The sequence below is a fragment of the Camarhynchus parvulus genome, chromosome 1, assembly GCF_901933205.1.
Source record: "Camarhynchus parvulus chromosome 1, STF_HiC, whole genome shotgun sequence".
NCBI lineage: Eukaryota > Metazoa > Chordata > Aves > Passeriformes > Thraupidae > Camarhynchus > Camarhynchus parvulus.
Window position 1 is genome coordinate 6,395,013 of NC_044571.1, and position 21,001 is coordinate 6,416,013.

The window sequence follows — 21,001 nt, forward strand, 5'->3', positions numbered from 1 at the left end:
ATGCTGAAAGGGTTACACGGCTGGTTCACCTCTGTCCCTGATTTATTCAGTTGTTTGGTAGCACTTCAGCAGTGTGTGGATTCTGTAACATATTTTGATTATGTGGACAGCAAGACAACGTGGAAATACCCCTCCATATGTGTGATGGAGCAGCACTGCATGGTGACACCCAGAATTGTCAGATAGCAGCAGCTTCCAGACTCATTAATTTGGATGTTCTTAGGCCATGTGTCACATTCCTGTCCTCTCTCACACAACACACACCGACCTCCTGGATATCGATAACTTTTTGTGACTAAATGGGTTTTTTGAGTGAGAGATCAGAAATTGTTATAATAGCTACAGTGAGCCATGGAAACTTCAGATGTGTGGTGTGTGCCACCCTCACCCTGTAGCATCTTGAATGGGTTGGGTTCCATGGGGCATTTCAGTGTCTGAATAACACACATGCACACTCCCAAGTGTGGCAGTGAGGGGTTGCTTTTGGCAGTCCCATGGTTCCCTGTCTCTTAGACATTACTTTTTCCCCTGTCCCGGAATTGAGGGCTGGGTCAGCTGCTGCACTTCTAGTTAGCCTTAGCTTAGGGAAAGATTTAAAAGGCAAGGATGCTTGTTTCCAGTCCCTGAAGATATATTACATTTATTAAGTGGCAAAGGAAGAAGGAATTGCCCTCTAGATTACTTTTCTTCACTACAGTTCTTTGAGTAAATTTTTCCCCTTTATATTCTAGTTGTATTGAGGTTTGAAAACTGCTTTCTTTATGTGGGATCTGTTCTCTACAAATGCAGAGACACTTTGTTCATCCATCTGTAATATTAGTACTGCAGATAGTTCTTCTGCCCCTATACTTGTTAGAAATGCAGTGTTAATGTGATTGAAGTAGTTTTCTTTGGGGGGTTATCATGTTTGATTTGTTCTTACAAATTACTTGACACAGCTGAAAAGTTGAGCTGGTATTACTTATTTGCTTGGGATTTGTGAGAAAGATGAGACATCTTTAAAAAGACATGTATAAGAGACGTAGCAATTTTATAGGCTTGTGATAGGCTGTTAATATTTCTTTAAATGTCTTGTTGAAAATCCTCAGCACCAATAAAAATAACTTAAACCTAAGCTGCTGCATGGACAGACAGAGGTGGAGTGCATATCTAAATTCTCCTGTCTCCTACATATGATAAATATGATTTATCATTGGTTTCAGTTCAAAATGCCAGAACATCATCATCAACTCATTTCTGTGAAGATCTAGTATTGCTCATAAAGGCTGATGAGCAACAGAGATTTAAATAAGTGATTTACTGGTACAAAGAGCAGTATCTTAAAAGTTCAACAGTCTCAGGACAGAAAATCTGCTTTTATGGTTCAGCTGGATGATGTAAAGTTCAAGAATGAATTGACTCAAGCAACCTTACAGAGCTGCTGGGATGACTTTGAAGTTGATGATGGAGTGATGACCCACAAATTGTTCTTTCACTTTCACACCTTCTGTCTGGCACATAGGAGATTCTCTGGACCAGCATCCTGCCCAAATGGTTAGGCTGACAGTTTTCAAGCAGATTCTGGTGGCTGTTTCTGACTTGTTCTCAGAGATAACTGACATAGCCCTGTTGTGCAACTCCCAGCAGAAAAGCTTGCCTTGTCTAGGCTTGCCTGACAATACAGATGCTGCTGAATCTGACTATTCCTGGTGATAAATTTGAACTGAAACTATTTGTCCAAGAAGAACAGTTTAAACCTCCTTTTCAGGTTTGTGTGCTATTATATCCCCACAGTATCTCAAAAGTCACATCATTGTGTTGCCTAAACAGAGATTTGAAAAGGTGGGACTGGGTGTGGTGCACAGGAGAACACACTCTGTAATCTCCTAGAAATTATTCCTTTTTTGAGTCTGATTTCTTTATCAAGGTGAAAACTTCTGTCTTTGACTATAATACACAACAGTCAGATATGCTGTTGTAAGCATCCAAGTTCAGGGAAGAAGCTGTAGCTGTTCTTTTAAAAAATATACTACATTGGCACAGCTCATACTGTCTATTATAAGGTGAGGTATTGAGCCAGGGAAACTAATGATCTGATAGAATTATTGCCTAGAAACACTGCACAAGCAGCATGTATTTCAAATGGAAATACTCACTGACTTTTTTATAGCCCTGTTCAGATTCTTCCCTACTTATAAAATCTGCTTTATTTCTCTGTGAGAGCACAGGTGAATGCTAGAACATCTCAGCCACCAAGGTAAGTTTCCTAGTCCAAGCTCTTGCTAGTGGTTGTGTTCCTGTTGAAAATTTCTGGCTGTCCCCAAAGATTTTTGAAGATGAGGGAGAACAAAACCCCCTTAATTTTGAATATGTGAGCTCTTACTTGTGTTACAACAGTACACACTTGCTTTTAATACTAGGCAGTGATGCAACCCTCCTAGTGAATCTGCATTAATGAAATAACAAAAGTCAACATCCTGAAAAAAATTATGTTGGCCTTCTAATAGTTGCTCTACACTCCATCTTTACAATAATTCTGCCTACTACATGTGCAAGTACCTTCCTGCAGAATTTTGGGTTCCCTTTTGCACATCAGTTTGTGCTCTTGAAAAGTTTTGCTCTGTAGTTATTATGTGATGAGATTTGTCTGTTTCATAACCATCTTGAACCAGATGTTTCACTTTTCTTCACCATCAGAAATATCTCCTATAAATAGATGCATAGTGCTGTAGTACAGTTTTGTAGCTGTCTTGGTCATGGTGAAACTGCATGTTTATAAATCAGTGCTCATTTTAAGAGCAACATCTGGTCTCAATTTTGTAGCCAGCTGTTCACACCTTAAGGAAAACATCACAGGTCTGGATGGCTTGTGAATAATTAAATATTTGTATTTTACTAATCTTTTGGTGCCCTTGTCTAACAAGTATGGGATTGGGCAATACACCTGAAATGATCTCTATTGGCAAGGATTTCTAATCTCTAGCTTCATTGCAAGTACTTGGAGTAGTTGTTAGTTTGAGAGCCCTATTTTGCTTTGTCCTTTTAATCTATAATTGGGGGAGGAGGGAACAGATATTAAAACCCCGTATAACAACATTTAAAAGAACAGACTTTTGTAATACTTATACCCAATACCACTTTAAATTTCAGACTTAATTAAGAATGATGATATTTTGTTAAGGAGGGCTCAGCATTTGGAGGTGTGCTTTACTGAATGGGATTTGAATGCTTTGAATGGGAGATGGTCATGTGAATGTGATCATGTGATGTCATTCTTGGTTTTGTGTAAAAACTAGAGGTATTTGCCAGTATCTACCTGCAGATACAAAGGGCAAGCAGATGTGCTAGCAAGTTAGGAAAAAAGGGGTGAAAAATTTGGGAATATTGGCCATTCTGATTGTTTCAGGAGGAATGTTGTGGAAATTAAAAGAATTGAAAATTTGATGGGTGTTGAACTATTTAATTGATTCATTTACATGTAGGAAGAGTCAACTTTCAGGCAAATCTTGCAAGTGGTATCCAAATTCACTAATTAGTAAGATGACAGCCTTTGAATGGAGGAGATCCTCATGTAGCATCAGCAAATATTTAACTCCTCAGACCTATGGCTTTGGTTAATCTTCTGGATGAATTAATGAATATGTAAATATTCATCATTGACTATGTTTGTAGCATCACTAATCACTTATCAGTGCACAAGTCTTTTACAAGAGACATGCTAAACTGATTTTAAAGCTTGAGCATGTTTAGGTGCCTGATAAAGCACTGACTTTTCAGTAAGTAAATGAGGGTAAAAGTGTTCTGCTGGATAGGTTTTGTGTGTGCTAATAGTAATCAATTTGCACTGTGTTTACAAATAGATTTCTTTTTGGGAGCCTGGTCTTGACATAGTCCCTAGTGAGTGAAAAAATTAGATTACCATCAACAATTACTGCTTCCAATTTACCTCTAACAGCAAAAGCAGCCTCCAGGGTGCCAGCTCCCTAAGCAGGCAGGTATTTTGCAGGGATGGAGTGCCAGGGTTTGGTGGGCAGCAGCTGAAGCAGGGGCTGAGCTGGACCCCTGGCCGGGAGAGCTCCACACGCCTCCTCCGAAATTCCTCAGGGGAGGAAGGAGTGGACGGGAGGCCTCCCTCCCCACAAGCAGCTGTGGAATGAGGATGAAATCCAATGTTTATTCTTTCTCCCGGAAACTATAGGAAATGTAGCACTCTCATACATTGCATAACAGTGTTTGCAGTTGTGATAGGGAAAGCCTGAGCAGGGCACGAAGAGAGCGAGGTGTTAGAAACTCTGTGCTCTCAGGAACAACCACGGTATGGATTGTGAAGGTACTAAGCTGCTTTATCAGGGAATTGATCCTTGCTTAAGAGATTCTGAGCATCCTTAGAAGATTTTTGGCCTTCCTTTAGTAGGTGCCAGCTGAACTGAGCTGCAGTGCAGTGGCTTGGGAGCATCTGTTGGTGCAAGCAGACAGGAGGATGTGCCTTGTGGCTGGGGAGAGGAACTGGAAGTTGAGTGGCTGCTTTGTTTCCACTCTGCTGCTTAGCCCAGGCAATCTTTTGGTGGAAGCTGTCTGTGATTTCTGTGTCTTTTAAAGGAGTTGCTCACTTGAGTGCTGTAGTGGTCCAGTCTCCTCCACTGTTGTCAGCTGCAGGAGTGTGGCTCTGGTCCGTGGTGCTCAGATGGCTGAGAAGCTGAAATGACTGACGATACCCAATCTGCACACACAGAACATAAAAATGCTGCCCTTTCTCAGGCAGGTGTAGTGTGAGCTTGTCTCTCACTGGTGACACCACTTTACCTGGGAGATCACCTGCCTGTCTGGAACTGCTCAGAAACTGCTGAGCAATATCAGGCAGGTCTCACTAAAGGCTTCTTTAGCACAGCAGCTGGAGAAAGCAAAAATCTTCTGTCACATTTGGAAAATCAAAATGCTTTCTTCCCAGCTGGCTTATGGCTGTAGGAAGAATGAGGCTCTGAAATCCATATACAAACTTACTGAGGGTGTGCTGGTGTCAGGGTGATGCTCCAGGTTGCAAGTGCCTCATTGGTTTTGTTCAGCTGTTTTCAGCAGGCTGAATGATGGGGAGGAATGGCTCTTTCCTGAATGTGGAAGGTGATGTCTTCCACTAGGTGTGTCAGTAATAGCAGCAAGGTAGAAGAAACCTTTATGTAAGAAGAAACTGAAATGTACCGCTTCTTTCTTACACCACAAAAGAAAGCTCTTATAACTGTTATCCTAGCTAGGTGTCTCTTTCTTGTCAATGATATGTTTTAGTATCATTATTATATAACCAAAATTCCCCTGAAAACATATGCGGATCATGCTCTAGAAAATGAATACAGAAGGTGGAAATATATTTGAATTAGAAGTCTCTAATTGCCTTTTAAGTGTGAAGTGGCATGTCTTGCTCTTCTGTCAGGATTCATCTTCTTGGTTACCTCATCTGGTAGAGAGAGGGAGGAAAAAAAGCTGTATTAGCAAGATGAGTGCTGTGTTTTCCCCAGGATTTTCGGTGTGTTATAGCCAGAATGCCCCTCAATAATTTGTAACTTCAGGGATTGACTTGTTTGGTTTGAACACTTCCAATGTACTTTTGCTGCCTGATAAACTTTCCTACTGTAACTTTCTTATTCTGTGGCTGAGTTTAAAAGCAATGCTGTGGTGGAGGAGCAGTGTGCAGTTCAATACCACAGAAATACACTTCAATTAAAAGGTGCCTAGGTATGGGCAAGGGTGCTTAGTCAAATATTCATTTAGGGGAGGGGGGGAAACCCCAAACAAAAAATTGGTATGTTGTAGATAAAATTGCTTCTTTGTGATAGCCTGGAGAGCCAAACCCATGGGGAAAACTCTTCCTGCGATGTCAGGTAAATCTGCTTTTAAAGGGTTGCATTTAGTAGCCCAGTGAGATGGGAGCAGAGAGGGTTCTGATGGATATCCTGAGCAGTTAGGGTAGTTCTAGTTGGTCTAACTAGTTCTCTAGTTAGACCAAAGGTGTTTTCTTCCTGGAATCCCACCTTTGCCTTCCCTGATGTATTTGGTGCAGAATTGCTTATTTGGCATCTTACGCTTGTAAGTGTAATTTCTATGGAATTTCAGAGATGGGTCTTATGCTTCTGGGATGTGCTGATAATCAAAAATTGTTAAAAGAACTTGCTTAGCAGACACCTTGATTTAAAAACAACACACCCACTTCATTGTGATGCTATTCAGGGAAATGATTCAGTGCAGTTTCAGTGGGTTTAAACAATGGCCTAGTGGCACACCTATTTTGTAGAAAGCAGAGTTTTAAATGGGATGCCTGTTTTCTGCAAGTCTATACATAGCTCACAGCTGCAAGGTGATACTCAGTAGTATATATGTCCTGTACAGAGCTCCCCTCACTGCATTCTATTTTCCCATGCACTGAAAACTGCCAAGTGAATTGGAAATATTGAAATGATTTGTTGGATCCTTCAAGTTTCACTTTCAGAACTGTTTTATCTTGCAGTAAAGCATAGCTGGGGCTGACTTGATTCACATACAGTATACACAGCCAAGTCCATTTTAAAAGGTACACTTGGTTTAGGTTTTTTTTTCCCTGCTCTACACACAGGCTGTAATAGCATAACAGCTTATTTATCTTTATCTCTCTGTTCATGGCTAGTTTGAGTTGCAAATAGTGAAATACTGCAGACAGCTCATGGTCTGGAGCTCAGCTTGCAGCCCTTCAGTTCTGTGCATAAATTTGTGTTCAGAAGCAGGAATAGCAGAGCTGAGGCTGACAGTGAGTGGCAGGCTGCAGTGATAAAGATGTGTGTGAGCACACCTTCATGCTGAGCACTGGTGTGTCAGGGCAGAATCCGAGACAGGAGTCTCTCAAATTCCATGTGAACTTAGCCTGCTACATCCCTGCCCACGTGCACCTCGGGCACACATCTGAGTGTGACTGTGCAGTGCATGGGTACTGTACAAATGAGTCAGTTCCTGTTCCTTTGGCTGGAGCTTCGTTGGGAGTTCTCAAAAAAGTATTTCAGAATGTGGATGTGGTCAACACAGTCATTTTCCAGGCATCTTAAAGGAAACCCACATCAACTGTGAAAGTGACCTTTTAACTCCTCTGTCCTGCCACTGTCAGAGCTCAGGCAGTGCTGGGTGGGAAGGCTGGTTTGCTTCCATCTGCATCTTCCCTCACAATTTGCACTTCTTGCCATTTAGATTAAGTGCCTGGTTATTCTTCAGGAGAATTTCCTGTAGTGTGTCTGTGTCTGACTGATCACCGGTGGCACTACACACATAGTTAGAAACAGCTTCTGACAAACTTTGGGTCATATTTAGTTCTTCACCACATTTTAGCATTGAAAGCAGTTAAAGCCATTAGAATCTGTAGTGTTATTTCTTAGTTCTTAAGGCAGAATGTGGTGAAAAACACTTGTACTGCATCTCCTGGGGTTTAATATATAGCTTCAGCTAAGTAAGTTCTCTTGAAGGCATCAATTATTAAGAGTCTCTTTTTTGAAATGTCAGAGGGATTACTTGCACTGAAAATGTCTGCCTTGTACTGTGAATCTCTGTCTATTTAGAATGACTTATTTTTAAACAACTTTACCAGAGTCTTCCTGCCTTATACCATGGATTGCTTGGTTTTTCTTGTGGTTTTGGTTTGGTTGGTTTGTTTTTGTTGTTGTTGTTTTGTTTTTTACATGTTATGTTTGTGTTTATGTGCACCAGGATCTAGGCTCTGAATGGCATTATCTCCAAAATTACTGTTTTAATGTACTTCCTTTACTGGTAAGTGCAGCTCTGCCATCTAATTGTCATCTTGTACTGATGTTTGTGTTCTTGCAGTGCACTGGATTTCCCAGCTATCCAGTGATGCTGTGTGAGGCATTCTGCCAAGAGTAGGGAGATGCTTCCCCTGGGAGCTTTTGGAAGGCTGCTAGAGTGGGATGGCAAAGCAAGTCTCCAAATGGGAACATACTCTTCATTTAGAGGAAAATGCTGCTTCCAGATGATGGGAAAATGCTTTGAACCTGTGTTGGAGTGTAGAATTCTCAGGTCTCGTTCTCTGGAAATCTGTGCATTATTTACAGTGCTGACTGTGCTCTATAGGTACAAAACAATTAGAGTAGAAAAGCTGTGTTACCCATAACTAAAGCTTGTGAGTGACTCTGCTTTATTAGTAAAGCATTGAGCCTTCCTTACATTTGACAGGAAAAAGGAATTTTTTTGCATTACTTTGTGTTCACATCAGGAGTTGTGACTCTCTTATGGGCAGAGAAATAAAAAGACGACTTTGAAGCTGATCATGCCATTAGCAGACACAGAATGGATAGTCAAGAGTGCCTGTCATTCTTGCTGCCTATCAGAAATATTCATGCATGTGTTTTTGTTTGGGTTTCCCCACTCATTTTTAGAAAGGAGTGAGGATGAATGAGGCTGCCTTTTTAATAGCTGTTCTTGTGTTACTGCTATGCATTACAGGCTATCAGACTTAACAAGACTTTACCTAATGATTTATCAGTATAAATTTACCTGGTGTTTTTAAAATATTCTTTGATAATATTTAGAATTTTTAACATCTGTTATGCTACAAAGGCAATATTTCCTTCATCTGATATTAAGAATAAAAGTATGCAGTGTGTGATCTGAATTTGATATGGCCACATTTCAGTTCTGTTAAATTTAAGTTTTGTCAATGTCATCTTGACCTGTAATAGGAATCTAGTTCTAAAGGCTTTGCTTCAAAGATTAAATTTAATTGCAGTAATGCCTCTGACACATTCCTGACTATTGCACAGTATTTTGCAGTGAATGTTACTTTCCTTGTCCAGGTAGCCTTGCATTTAGATAAACTACTGTGCATGAATATAGACCTCTCTGACACTTCTGTGCTTATTGCAGAGATTTCCACTGATATTTCTCTTTTTAGACCAACAAAACACACTTAGTGTGTCTTGCAGCTGTAGAGAGATGGAGACCACTTCACTTGTGAAACAAATCTCCTTTCTGCAGTGCAGTCTTCATTTACAATACTGATGCAAACACACCTGAAATTGTTGGTCTGCATCCTCTGCTTGCCTGATTCATACTTAAGTTGGCTTTGAGTTTTGCCCTTTTGAAATGCTTGCAGTTTTCTGATGTACCCTAAATCTTTGGGTTGTTTGATCATCCTTGCTGTCCTGGTCTTTAAAACCCTACCTTTAAGAGAATATTCTGCTGTCATCTGTTCATGCTGCGTCTCTGATTATGAAAAAGCCCTTTTGGGCAGAAAGTTGTTGAGTTGGAGTAGATCTGATTCAAAAATGCTCTTTTGTTTATTCTAGTGTACTGTGGCTAATTCAGTACTTGAATACCTTAAAATTACTTAGAATAAAAAAGCAAACAATCCCACAGAACCCTTAAAACTTCTCAGAGGAATAACCAGGACTTGCTCCTGCTCTGCAGTGGTGTTTCTAGGAGGAAGAACAGATAATTCTTGCATTTAGACTAGATGCCCTATTAAGTAACTGAATTTAACAATGGCTAATGAATGGGCACTGCAGCAAGTCAAACTGGGCGAAATAGGGCAGGTATAGCCTGGGTTTCTGAAATTCAGTCTGCTTTGAGATGGTGTTTTAAGCATGTTGGGAACCAGGAATAATGGCTTTTCAGTGGAGCTCTCCACTTGGAACCTGCAGTCACACACTCCTGAAGCAGCGCTTGTTCAGGCCACATCAGGAATGTCATGAGAAGCTCCAGTTAAACCTGCTGTTGTAACACAGTGTTCATAACTCTCCCAGAGACCTTCTCAAATTGCAGAATGAGTTTAATCACTGTCCACTGCTACACACTGTTGTAGTGGGGTGTTAATCTCAAAGCTTTGGTAGCAAATACTATTTAATGCACAGCTCAAAAAATGAGACCACCTTATGATTGCTGTGGTCTGCTCTTTTGTCATAGCCTCAACCTATTAGCAATCCACACAAGATTAGATATTACTGATATTCCATACTAGCCAGGATTTCCCTTCAAGAGACCTTGTTCAAACCCACTGGTATTCTTGTCCTTATTCTTTTTCTCAGTATTGTGAACTCCTGTCACCATAGTCACTGCCTGCCCTGAATAAATTTGCCTTCTTCATTTTAAGGTCACCTTGGTGAAGGACAATATTTCTTCCTGTTTGTCCTGGATATACTTTTGAATTTTTGAGTATTCCTGAGATTCTTGAGGTATCCCAATTAATTGGATACTTGAGTGAGTTACTTTTCTGTTCTTTCCAGTCACATCTTACACAACAGTCCTGGGCTAATTTTTGCCTTTTTCATGGAGATGGTCTAAAAACAGTCCATGTTATGGAAAAACTAAAAGATAATCTTAGCAAGATTCTGAGTGGGTAAAAACAGCCTAGAGATTGTATCTATCATGAGAGAAGATGCTTCTCCAGCTGGTGCCTCCTCTATTCTGTTTTGTGGGAGTTATATCACTTGCACAAAATATTTCTCGAAGTTCAGTCTTCTCTTCCAGGTTCTGTATTTCCCCTTTTGAAAAAAGGGATAAAGTCAAAGTTAAATTTTAATGTCATAATGTGTCCACATGAATTTTTTTACCTACTAAGGTTGTGGGTTTGTGGTTTTTTTTCAGGATCCCGTTTAAGACTTCTGTGCCTTTTTAGCCTGGTTACAGTGACATTTTCTAGAAGTTTAGTGATTAGCACTCGCTGTGTACAAACTGCTTTTGCCCAGATGGATGCAGCCCCTTGTTTTGGCTCCTTCTTAATTATCTGTATGATGTCAAGCATGAGAGGGCAGCCTGGCTTTGACTTACATGTGTCACTCAGTTAGTGGCCTTGTGACACAGCTCAGCTGGTGGCCCATGTCCTACAGCCCCAGACCCAAACAGGCCTTTCTGCTGAAATGCTTGAAGAAGCTAAAGCAGCACTGACAGCCGTCCATCTCCCTGCCAAGGCACTTGTTGTGTCCTTCTTTACCTGATCACTCCAGTGAAGTGTTCGTGTTTGTGTGGAGAGAGCAGGGGATCTTCATTTAAATGGTTGTTTCAGTAAAACACAATCATCATTTTTTCCCTAAGGGTCCTTAATTCTCTCTATACTTTGAAACTCCTCTGCTGGTCAACTTGTAAAGCTAGAACTGTGCAACTTCTTCCACAGTGTTCCTGGAAGAAGTGTTCCAGTTTGGAATAAGAATCTTACTAACTGCAACAGCATTGATGCCACTGTCCCTTACACATCTATTCCTGCTTTCTCCTCAGTTAATTATAGAATATTGCCTATCTAGAGCTGCATGAATTGGTGTTTGTAACCTGTGTGTGACTTGCTGGTGACTATTACTTTATGCACATTTAATACCAGTAAATATTACCCTTAGGAAACTTCTTAGTACATTGTACCTGTTGCTTTTCTGCTGAACATATTTCTCTTCACCTTTCATAGTCTAAAGGAAGCAAAGTCATGTGAGCTGTGGGATAAACACACATTTAGGTTTCTGTGGCACAGTGGCATGCTGTTGTCATGTGATAATCTTCAAGCAAGATAAAATGTACCCTTGGCTTTCAGATGTCTCTTGTAAAGCTTTCTTAACTCTTGAAGAATTGCAAACTTTATTTTTGGTTGTTGAAAGGTGCTTCATCTTCTAAGTAATTTGCAGAACACTTATCTAAAACACCAATTCTGGTTTAATTTCAAAATTTTTGAAGACCTTAACTGCATCTGCACTGTAGTCTGGGCATTATGTTCAGATTTCCAGACTTCTGAGGGCTTTAATATCCCCTGGTGATTTTTTTAGTGTTTACCTTAAGACTATATGTGTGTTTTTGTTGAAGTTGTAGACTCTGCATTTTCTTTGACACACTTGTAACTTTACCCCTTGTATTTCCAGGGTAAAGATTGCTGCTGTGTAAGATAACTGTGATACCTTGTGTGGACTTGCTCTGGTTTTTGGGATAGTTCTAGCACCTACCAGGGGAGAAAGGTGGCTGTCATCTAAACTGCATGGCTTGGAGGGATAAATTGAGTTATCTCTGATTCTTAAGGCACAACAATGCCCAAACCATTCTTGTAGTCCAGATTCATAATCCTGCAGGATTAATTGGTTTAAAACACCTATCTAGGTAGTTTATTTTCTTTCCCCACTTGCCCAGGTCTGCTTGGGGACCAGAGTTACTTTCCCTATAGCACAGGAAACATTTTAAGGATTTTAGGATCCGATACTTTTTAAAATCTAAGCATAGATTTTAAGTTTTAAGTTTGTTTTAAGTTTCATATTGCACTTGGCTGAAAGAGAGGGGGGGAGGGTGTGTTTGCCTCCCCCAGCTGAATTCACAGGAAGGTAAGTAGGAGATGGTGGGCAACAGGGACAGGTTTTTTTTTAAGTGAGTTTTTGTTCACCACCCTCCTCTTGCATATTAGGGTGTGATACAGGGCCAGGTGGCTTTGTAACATCACCTCCATAACTGACTAATTAAGTGCGTTATTTTGTGAAGTTCAAGTAACACAAATGCTGTTCTCCTCTGAAATAAGTACTAACTGCACTTAGGAGAGTAATTATCTTTTAAGTAGGTCCTTGAGAAGGATACAGAAGGATTACACTGTCAGTGCTGAGAGTTAGTCTTGGAAATTGTTGGTGCTTGGCTCGTTACCCAACTTCTGGATCAGACTGGTCTCATCCCTGGTATGCTTTCACTTGTTTACTAGGTGCTTGCCATTTCATGCTGGTATTTTCTTTCCCTGATATTTTCTGCACGTTAAGTATCCAGCATGAATAAATAACAGTGTTACTAAAGATGAGGGCCCCTGTTTTCCACACAGACTGGGTACTATAGAGGGTGGAACTGTGTGGTAGCTTGAATTGAATTGCATGGCAAGGACCTAGCAGGGCTTTCAGAGCCCAGCCATCAAAGATTATGTGCTGTAGGGATATTGAGAGAGACTTGCCTGAGTAATTTTACCCAGCATCAGAATTTATTAGTATTTAGTCTTAACTTCAGCTGAATTATATCTGCACTAAAATACAATCTTTTGTGATTACCCATTTAGTTTCTGCTCATGTTTCAGCTAGTCAAATTGTTGGTATTTGGCATGCTGGGGGTGTGCTGTTGCAAGGAGCATGCATGCTGTTTAGCAAAAGAGAATTAAGCTAGCTAAGAAACTGCTAAAATAATTCTTTGATGGCTGTTGAGTCCTTAACATCTCTACTACAGCAATATTGATGTGCTGTGAGCACCAGCTGTTTGCTTCTTGACCGGCTGGGTGGGTCTGTTCTGCACATGTTCTACACCCTGATGTGTGCCCAAAATGCTCCTGGGCAGTGAGTCTGGCAAACCCTGGTGGCACAGGGGCTGTGGCTGCTGAGAGGACGCACAGGCTTTTTCACTCTTTTTTTTTTCACCTTTCTGTGCTTTGGCAGCCTCCTGCACTGTAACCCTGCCTCATGCTTAGAAATGTTTGGTTTGTGTCCATACAAGCAGGTCTGGCTGTGGGTGTTTCTCTAATACCTTTTGTGTGCACACTGCTACTTTCCATATGTCTTGTAAAAAAAGGAGCTGGAATCCTCTGGCAAGGTGTTTGTTTAACACTGTGTGCCTAAAAAGAAACTTCACTGGCGCTGTTTGCTGCCTTTATATAAAATTCTACCTTACTGCTCATAAAATCATGGTTTGATGAATAAGTTAATTCAGTTTCTCACATTCTATTACCATCCAGAGGACAGTTACAATACACTGGGGTATGAGCATGCACTAACAATAGCTGACAACTGAATGTTACTCACTTGCAGAACAGTGTGGTTCTAATGCAGGCATTATAGAAATTTAGCTCATTACTTCCTAGGATACAGAAGCCCCTAGCTGAGGGACCTTAACTCATGCTTATACCCTTCCTTGGAAGTTTTGTGCCACTCTTCAAAGCTGCAGGCTTCATTATTCCATCAATTTTGTGAACAGTTTGCTTAACTCCTTATGAGACCCGTTTTATTATGGCTGTAAAATGTACGTTGAATTAATGTATGTTGAATTACAGCCTGCCTTGGTCATTTTTTGCATGCTCAAATAAGTAATTATTTACAGCATCCTTTATAGATTTTTGCAGCTAAGTCAGTTTCTTATCTGTATCAAATCCTTCAAAGACCATGTCTGTGAGGTCAGTGCAGAAATAGGTCCTGGTTAAAGGTAACTGTTTGCATTTATCAGCAATCAAAATTTAAAACCAAGTTAGTTAGTTTGCCTTTGAGAATGAGAGTGGTTTTGCCTGTAGGAAGTTGTTTTAGAAGGCTGTGCCAACTCTGTACCTCCCTAGGCTTGCTCATACTAGTGCTCTCTGGCAAAGCAATTTAAGAAATGTCTTGGGCAGGATTTTCATAAATCTATTCAGCCCAATCAGAAGCTTCACTTAATAGAGCAATGTATAAATAGTGCAGAGAGTCAAGTGACCATCAGCTGGTCTGAATGGGTTTGACCACTACAGTCACAGGGTCTGAGGTATGCAGGAGCTGGGATCACTGAAAACATGCTTTGCTGCAGAGATATCCTGGCTCTGGAGTAATTATGTAACTGCAGAGGAATTCATGTGTGTGAGAATGAGTTTTAATTGGACACCCATATTTAATGTTTCACCTTCTGTGTCATTACCGTGGGCTTTTAAGAAAGAAAAGTTGGTGCCTTGATTAACTTTTCCATTTTGTTCAGTGGTGTGTATTGCAGTGCAGAGCTGAGCTCCACATTATGCATTTCCTTTATAAACTCTGTGCCTACTCGCTTGAAACAATGCACTGATCTGTTTCACTGAATTCAGAACTTAAGACAGAATGGCTCTTTGCCTAAGTTCATATTAGGTAATTAGAAGTTCTTGGCATGCTTGGTAAATGCTGAAATTCCATTGTGTTGTGCATTAGGCATGGGGAAATATTTCTTCAACTGCAGTGCCAGTGCACTAAATTATGTGTTTTGCCTGTCCTTGGTGATGGCTTTATTAAATCTCAGTGAAACTGTCAGCTCTGGACTTGCAGGGATGCTGCCTTGCTTTTCTTTGGGGAGTTACTGAAACTGGCATCCAGGTAATGATTTTTTAAATTATTTTTATTAAAATTATCCAGCTTCCCCACTTGTATGTATCATAGTATGGATTCTAAACAAACCAGTAAAATGGCACCTATTTCTTTGTGTTCTGTTCACTTGACACCAGTGGCTGTGCTGTCCAGGACAAAAACATTTTACCAGATTCAGTAGCTTCATGGGAAGAGCTATTGTCCAAACACAAGTAATTGGTATTTCCCTTCTTCTTTTCCCCACCCACCAAAATATTTGTATTGAATAGCTTTCCCCTGCTTCACTACAGATTTTAATGCTTGTCAGTGCCATCCCTACGCTTATAATGTATTAGCTCATGATGTGACTCTCACAGCAGAGCTGTTTGATGAGAGCCTGATTCTTCCCTTTCCTATCAATTCCACATCTAGACCTTGGATTTTACATGTTTACATTTTTAAAAGTTACCTGTTTAATCCAAACCAGAAAAACAATGGTGGCCTAAGCATTCTTTGTGTTTCCAGACCTGACTGATGCACTTGAAGATCATTCAGTCATATTAAACATACCTGGATTCAGCAAGTAAAGGTGTGAGTCTGTTAGGAGGTGATTCACAATTTTTCTGATCACCTGCATTTGTATTTAATGCACAACACACATCCAGATTTTTTCTAATTTTAGCATGATATGGTGATGGGCTCAGTTGCATCTTGCTTTTTTTTGGCAATAAACCTTTATATTAGAACAGTTCACCAGTGTCAAAAGCTTTGCCTGTTGGATTTGGATGATGACAGATGGTGGGTTTTTTCAGTAACTTGGTATTTTTTGCTTTCATGAAGCAGTGAGACTCCTGTCTGCACAAATTCCAAACCCAGGCACTGCTCAGGATTATGGTACAGCTCAAGGCTTCAGGTTACATACGTGCAGAGAGCTCCTGCATCTCTGAGGTGTTCACAAACCTCCTCCCTTTCCCTTCCTGCAGGAGCTCTGAATTTGAAGTGGCCCAGCCCTTTGTCATCTGAGGGGTTGGACTTTTTCCTGCTGGCCTGGGTAGTTCTGGGATAAAGTTGAGTGCTATGCACACCTTAGAGGTCTGGGGGAACTTCAGAGGTCTGGAGGTCCTTACAAAACTACTCAGCAGCTGCCCCTCAGCATCACCTGCCCTAAAACAGAGGGTGATGTCTGGGTTCAAGGCTCTGCCCATCCCCTTGCCTCACTTTTCCTCTTACAGTTTCAGGGGCTCTAGCTAAAACACACAAAGGACAGGATAATGTAACAAATCAAAAGTTTTGTCATTAAAATAAAAATTTCTAATTTAAAAATAACATTTATACCACCAAAAGTCTGGTAAAGCTGCTGTCTGAGCCTCTTGGCCTCTCCTTGAAGACACAGTGACCATGATATTCTGGCTTGTTCCAGAACCTGCTTGACTGAGGATGGGAGGGGAGATGTTTCCTCTGAGTGGCCCCAAGCCTGAAGTGCCTGTGGAGGAAAAGTTCTGCCTCCTTGTTTCAGAAGGAAGGGTCCTTTGCCTCCTGGATGCTGCTGGGCCCTGGCTGGGAGGGAAGCTGGGGATGCTGTGCTCTGAGGTTGGAAATGGCTTTAGCTCTAAACTGCAACATGGTGGCAATACTGCAGTGGGTTATGTTGGCTTCTTTGAGGAGGATTGAAGGCAGGGAAGGGTGGGATTATTGCCTACAGAAGGAGGGAGAAGTGGACAGGTTGCAGTGAATGAGTTTTGCAAATCTCTGCCCCAGCAGAGAAATGTTCAATTCCCAGCTTCAGTGCCACTGCTCTCATGCCTCTGGTACCTTTTCCTGGGAAACCTCCCTGTTCTGCAAGCTCCAGAGGTTGGCAGAGGTACATATGGCTAAATAATGTTTGTTCATCATTAATAAATGCTATTTGTGAAACTCTGTTGTGGAAAAAAGTTCAACAGTGCCTGCATTATATTACATTGAGGGCATAGTGACTACCAGTCTTTTCCAGAAGTATCTGACAGCAAGCTGTTCTCTTATTTCCTTTGCAATTGACCAGTCTTGAATCACTGCTGGTATTGCTATAATCTAATCAAACATTAGTGGTGAAAGTGCTCAAAAAATTATTAAAAATACATAAAAATTCTTACAGTCGGTTTTGGTTTTGTGTTTAAAAAGAAGGAAAAAACCACTCGGCAGGCTGATGGCTACTAAAATACTCTGTCATTGAAGTTGAAAGTCTTCCCAGTTCCCAGATAAATGTTTTATTTAAACAAATACTTGAAATATTCAATGAGCAGTTCAAATTTGATGGGCATTTTCTGTTTGCTTTTACCAATAATGACATTTCTTGCAATGAAAATCTTAACACACACAAGACTTCAAGGAGTTACCTGGAATACATTTCAGTCACCACTGAAAGGCCAAGCTGGGTATGAATCCACTGGGATTTTTCTCAGATGTGCTGCTCTGTGCTGGGGCAGTTCCTGAGCTGGCAGAGAGGAGCCATGATTTCTTCATTTAACAACAGAGATAGAAGAATTTCCAACCACCATGAATGGGAGTTTTGTATGCAAAGACTTGATGTGCTGGACTGATTTCTAATAGAAACTGACTGTAAGAGTCTTTCCTTAGCTCTGCTAAATTACACTGGAGTTGCACTTGTTTCCCCACTGCAATGGGGAAATATGTTTTTCATTCCAGGATTGCCTCCATGCCTATAAATTTGCTTTTATTTACTGAATGCCCTTTCTGACACACTAAGAACAGCCTGGTTTTGCATAATTCATGGGTTTTTTCATGTCATTTTGTACAATATTGTTGGAGGATTAAGAAGAGACTTAACATGACTTTGGTTCTGCTGTTATTCTACTTCATATTTGTGAGCAGTTCTTATTATTTGCTTTTTTAGGGGCAGGTCTTTAGTAATACATGGGGATGAAACAGTTTATTTCAGAATAAAGATGTAGCAACACTGTGAGTACTGTTTAACTCTAAAAGCCAATGACTGCACACCTGAGGTGATTGTTCTGACAACATGCTTTTCTGTTTGCTGTCCACAAGAAATCTGTGTGATACCAGTGGTGGAAAATTATTTATTTATGAAGGCTAATCTACAGAACTCTTTCACATACTGATTTTAATTTTTTTCCTGGTTGTTTCTGCAGGTCGTTTTGGATTAATGCTGTGGATCAATCAACCCAGACCTTGTAGTTGCCCATCAGTCGCTCAGTAGTCAGTGTAGATTCTGTCTTTACAATCAGCAGCTACATCTGGCTACTGGGTCTCTGATGACATCTCCTACCTCCTGTCTAGACTTTTTGTTGGATTTGTGTCTTCTCTCCTGGGTGCAGAACAAGTTCACAGTGCAAACAAGTCAACGCCTGAGGCGTGGCCCCAAATAAAGGATTGGATATCTGTTGGATCTGCTTCACTGTGGGAATCAGATTAAATCCCTGGATGTTGTGGCTTGGAAAGCAACAGCTTTTTCTGTAGCCTAGTCCTGGGGGTTACAGTAGTCAAAACCCATGAGAATATTTGCAAATTTGAGCTAAGAAGATAGGTGGACTTCACTTTTTCAGTGAAGGATCTCTAACCTCTCCTGCAAAGGGAAGGTATTGAAACACCTTTGCTGATTGCAAACTCCAGTGTGTTAGGGGAGGAAACTGTACTGTGAACTGGGTGTGCACAGCTGGTTTTTATCAGTTCTGTGTGAAGACTCTCCAGGTTTGGGGCATGAACCTGGCATACAATGTAGATTTCTGTGTTTGTTAAGCAACAGCTACATTGTCTGCTGGGTTTCCAGCTGCCTGGAAATACAAAGTGGAGGGTTATCTACAGTTTTTTTCTTTTTTTGGTCAAGTTACCTCTCTTATGTCTCTGAGGAAGACAGTGCAATTCATGTCCAGTTGCTGCCTCCCCCTCTCTTCTCACACAAGGGATCCAGCTGGTGTCAACTAGAGCTTGGAGAGAGGGTAGATCTGAAATTAGTTAAGAGGATAAAAACCTCAAGGAATTAAAGTGTGGAGACACTTGAGCATGAGTAGATGTCAGGCAGAAGCTAATGCCTGCTTTCTGAGTAACCATTAGTTTCCCTTGGTAATGGTGCTTCATGGTTTTTTTTCTTTCAAAAATCTTCAGATGGAAAGCTATATATGTGTGTGCTGTGCAGTTATGGAATTCTTTTTGGAGAAGGGAGTAGTGGGGAGCTATTTATAGGCCTGACTTTTTTTTTTTTCTGAAAGTATGCTGTGTATAGTGTGACTTATATACAGAAGGTGCCTAGAAATAATTGGGGAGGAATAAGATAATGTCTTGAGTGCTGATTCCAGCTGAATCTCTTGTCATTTAGTGGAACCAAACCTAATATGCTTTACTTGTGCACCATCTCCACCATGCAGTGAGAAAAGGGCAGTTTCAGTTTGAGAACATTAGGCCTGGAATAGCAGGGGACTGTTGTCCCTCCAGACCTGGTCTGCAGTCACAGCAGTAAATGGGGAAGCTTGTGCATCACATGTCTGTGCTGTTAACCCTTCACTGGGGAGCTCTGGGCCATTTCCCCAAGGAAATCAGGGCAGTTGTGATGGCTGAAGGAATGGATGGTTTGGCTAAGCTTGTCTGGACTTCACAAAATGTGATTTTTAGATCAGCAGGCATCCAAAACCCTTCCTCTGGAAGGGCAGTACTCAGGAGGCTGAAGGGCTTCTGAGTGTTCCTGTTGAAAACTGTGTATTTTGTTAAAATGAATAAAACTTCTCATGCAAAGAACTGTGTGTCTTTTGTTGGTTTTTATATCAAACTTAGCTTTTCACCAGGTTGTTCAGACCTGTAAAGGGACTATAAAGCTGTTCATTACAATGTCTAATGTAGACAGCCCCTCAATATTTGTCAGACTGACTGTTCTCATAAAATACGCATTCACTTATGCATTTGTACCTTAAGTAAAAATGTACAGACAATTACCAACAGCCAGTACCTGGCACAACTAATCACTCCCTATTGAAATATCTGTGGATTGTCTAGATAGCTTTGAAAACTGCTAGTTATGGCTGAACAACTATTTATCCCTTGCTTTATTTGTTTTCCTCGGTGCCAGCCTGTTGGCATCTGCATCTCTGATATTGCAGAATTGGTAGAGACTTTGGTACAGTTGAGTCTTTTTGTTAAATTAACTGGCACATTCTCAAAGGTGTTAGTGATGTTTTATTCCATAGAACCTCCTGAGTCCTGACCACCATATGCACAACATTCCTAAAAGTGGTAATAAGTTACTCTCTGCAGTGGTTTTGTGGCTCATTTAGCTTCAGCAGCATTAAGATATGAGCAGCTTTTATAGCATTGCTCTGTTCCTCTGTTTATGGTTGATGTGAGTCCTTAAGGGTTGAGGTGAACAGAATAAGGTATGTCTGCCCCAAATGTGTGTATGACAAACACCATAAATGATTGAAGAGCAAATCAACCTAATGTTTAGCATCAAGCCCCTCTCCTATTCAGTTTCACTTCCCCACTGTGTTTCAGTTAAACTTTACCATGTTGAAATCCCCTTTGTGGGCAGGTACTTCTGGTTCCTCTTATTTTTCTGTCATGCTACTTGGTTTTGTATATGGACACCTTTAAAATAAAAAAAAATAAAGAAGAGGAAAAAACCTCCCACACTTTACTCTGTTACCTTACTCTGAGGTTTTTACTTTGTTTTCAGTGTCTAGCATAGCTAATGGAAGTAAAAGTAGTTACTCTTCCTACTGTGATATTTTTTTTTTCTTTTTTTAGTTCTTTGTTCCTTCTGTATGGATTTCAGTGAAACTGGTGTAAGTGCATGACTCTTCCTTCCTCTCCCCTGCTGAGGGTGCCTTTACTACTCCTGGTTAAACTGCTGCCAACTGCAGCCACAAGTCCTTCTTCAGCTTCAATGAAAGAAACTGGATCCTGTGACATAACAATTTCCACCTGTTCAGCCTCAGTGAGGTTCTCAGAGTTTGCATTTTCTTTGTGCTTTTGCTCCAACAACACCCATGGCTATATTTTCATGATGTTTCTCTGCT

At 40.7% G+C, this 21,001-nt stretch overlaps 1 long non-coding RNA gene across 1 annotated transcript in view; it reads left to right on the forward strand.

Moving 5' to 3' along the window:
- The window catches only part of LOC115907949, a 79,711-nt gene extending 61,445 nt beyond the window's left edge, over positions 1 to 18,266 (forward strand). The window contains exon 4 of the long non-coding RNA XR_004061082.1: positions 18,128 to 18,266. This is a non-coding gene — a long non-coding RNA (uncharacterized LOC115907949). The remainder of the gene's footprint in view (positions 1 to 18,127) is intronic.
- Positions 18,267 to 21,001: the final 2,735 nt, after the last annotated feature.